Genomic DNA, 3,209 nt, shown 5'->3' on the forward strand with positions numbered 1-3,209 from the left:
GCTTGTTTAGGCGGTGTTCTGAATCCCCTCTCCTCGAGCAACCCTGAAGCAATGGTCTTGGCTCTTAGGCTGTTCCAAACTTTTGCCCAGACTCCATCCTGGCTAGCTGTGGCGCTCTAGACCCCTTCCGGCTGTGTTCGTGCAGCCAACCCCAGTCCTCTCCCTGGCATTTGACCTCCGAAGTCCGAGCCTCAGCTCCCAGTCCCCACCTGCCCCCGCAGGTGAGCAGACAAGCCTCTTGGGCTGCTGAGAGCTGGTCGGAGTGATCCTCTGTGCGGGAATCTCTCCACTTTGCCCTCTGCACCCTTGTTGCTGCGCTCTCCTCTGTGGCTCCGAAGCTCCACCCCCCATCCCGCTCCCCCCACCAGACCTATTAGAGAATGGATTTGAGGATATGGGGAAGGGGAAGGGGAAGCTGTGACAATGTGAGAAAGTGGCATGGACATATATATCCACTACCAAACGTAAAATAGATAGTAAGAAGCAGCCGCATAGCACAGGGAGATCAGCTCGGTGCTTTGTGACCACCTAGAAGGGTGGGATAGGGAGGGTGAAAGGGAGGGAGATGCAAGAGGGAAGAGATATGGGAACATATGTATATGTATAACTGATTCACTTTGTTATAAAGCAGAAACTAACACACCATTGTAAAGCAATTATACTCCAATAAAGATGTAAAAATAAAATTAAAATTAAAAAAATAAACTGGGTTTTAAAATTCTATAATATTGCTTTTCGTTGTTGTTGTTAAAAAAACAAACAAACAGTATTTACTCTTGTAGCTAAATTGCACATCTAATACCATAGAAAACCTTTTAATGGAATAACTTGTAAAATCTCTACCCCAGCAAATTAATTCAGTGTCTAGGGAGCACCCTATTGAAAAATAGTGGATTAAGTCCTACAGGGTCTGTAATTGAGTTTTTTTTTTTTTTTTGTAATTGAGTTTTAATAATGGGTCCGTTGCTATACTGAATACAAAAATGTGATCGAAAGGAGTCAGGTCTTGTAAATGGCCGGATAAACAGTCATTTTTATAGCTAATTAATTCCATTAGACTTGCTAAGTAGTAGCATGATTCAAAATATTGATTGGCTTTAGTTATGGAAAAATAACAAAGTACTAGTGAAGACACAAAAAAAATTCCTTTGAGTTGGAGATTCATTCATGGACAAGTCCATTTGTCTTCCATTTCTCAATCACAATAGTCTGTGTGTCACTCCCTGGTGGTATATATTCATAGTTATTATACAGGAGGCCTAGGATTGGATATTGTGTTCCGTACTTTCTAGTGTTAATAGTTGTCCTTCCACCACTGAAAGGTCAGTTATGAGATGAATATATTTCTTGTCTCAATTTCGAGAGTTCCTCTGACTGACACTTTATAAGGGAATCCTTGTCTTCCTGCAAGCTTGTCAGATCACGAATCTTGAATTAGAAGTCACTGAAACTTCCTTCTCTTCTTGAAACATCTTTTTGGTACTGACTTAATTGAGTCCTTAGTTTGCGGATCTCTCTGTCTTTCTCCGTTCTTAAGTTTTTTACCATCTCCATGTAATGGTTGCCAATCTCATCCATTTTAGCCTGCAGCATTGGGCCTGTGCAAGTCTCAGAAACTTGCATTCTAAGATTTTTCTTCTCTTGCTCTAAATTATGCTTACAGTATTCCAGTTCTTTTAGTCTATATTCTATGTCTGATAACATACGCTGAAGAGAGAGATTGTTTTCTTCCAATGCTTGGCACTTTGCTTGGCATTTTGAGGTTGAGTCTTGAAGTCCTTGCTGCTGCTGGTGATTATTTGCTCTCACTGATGCCAAGAGTTCTTCATACTCTTTTATTTGAGTTTCTTTGAATGCCAAGTCTTTCTCAAGTCTTATCTTGTCATTTTCCAGTGATGTCAAGTCATTGTGAAGATGTCCTCACTCCTCCTGTATGTTGCTGAATGTGGACAGCACTAGCCGTAGTGATTTATCAGACATACCCCTCATCTGCAGCATACAGCGAATTTGCTGTTTTGTAAGTTCTTACAGTCCTTTTGGAATCACTGATTCAATGTCTTCTGACTCATCTGTAGACTCAAAGTCCTGTTTGCTTCCTCCAGTTCTCTGCATATGTCCTAATAAGGTCTGTATTTTTACAGCTTAGATCAGCAAGCAACTCTCCAAAATACTTGGGGGTCAATTTTTCACGGCCATCATCCTGAATTATCACCTGCTCATGTGCCTGGTTTGAGCCACCATGACACAGTTCAATTCCAGTGTTTGTAGAAATTGAATCACTTCCTGTGATGGTTTGGATTTGCTGGCTAGAATGTGATTGTTGACAGTGTGGAGAGTGGATGATCTGGGGCTGTTGGGCAATGTGATGATGGCTGAACCTGAGGATAGCATTCCTGATCCATATTTAGCTTTTCCACTTTTCTTATGGTTTTTTCATAAATAACATTATCTCCTGGAAAGAAATGGCCTCCTCTTAGGAATGGAGACAGTGGTTCCTGTTCAGGATTTTGCACTATATATCACCTAAAAATGGTCTGTGGATATGTAGTGACTCTCACTCTTGGAGAATGGAGTTCCTGTTCAGTATTTGGGCTTGTATGTAGAGTGCTTGGGGCACAAGTAGATATTTTCAGAGTCGGAGAATGAAGTTCCTGGGAATGGTCACTCCAAACCAAGCTTTTGTAGGGGGAGGTAGTTTTGAGAGGGGAGAGCACTTCCCATGAGCTGATGGGGTCCAACTCCTGAACCACCTTCTTCATGGGCCCACTGGAAGTCCTCAGTCACTCATACACAACATTTTTTCTGGAGGCTGCTGGGCTTGGCTTGACTGATGGTAGGAGTGGTAATTCTGGGGCTGGCACTGCAGCACCTCTGGGGACTGCTGAGTCCCACAGCTGCTGCTGCTCGTCTCACTCCAATAGCTTGAGTTCGTCATCTTCTCAGTGGTCAGCAAAGTTCTCCCCAGATGCTCTCCGTGACAGCAGCAGAAGCAGGTCTGGCCAAAATTGGATCCCAAAAGACATCTTGGGACAATTGGCAAAACTAGGAGGGGATCTGAAGATAAGATGATAGTAATATTTCAGTGTTCCTGATTTGGAAGGTATTGTGACAATGCAAGAGAATGTCCTTATTTGTAGGAAATACACACAAATATTTAGGGATGATAAGGCAAAGTGTCAACTATTTATTCACAGATGTTTCTGAAAAAA

At 42.3% G+C, this 3,209-nt stretch overlaps 1 pseudogene; it reads right to left on the bottom strand.

The window, feature by feature from the left end:
- Window positions 1–1,165: 1,165 nt before the first annotated feature.
- LOC112398381 (protein POF1B pseudogene) lies at window positions 1,166–2,935 on the bottom strand (annotated as a pseudogene).
- Between the last annotated feature and the right edge of the window lie 274 nt (window positions 2,936–3,209).

This window comes from Neophocaena asiaeorientalis, unplaced genomic scaffold, assembly GCF_003031525.2.
Source record: "Neophocaena asiaeorientalis asiaeorientalis breed wild unplaced genomic scaffold, Neophocaena_asiaeorientalis_V1.1 scaffold82, whole genome shotgun sequence".
Classification (NCBI taxonomy): domain Eukaryota; kingdom Metazoa; phylum Chordata; class Mammalia; order Artiodactyla; family Phocoenidae; genus Neophocaena; species Neophocaena asiaeorientalis.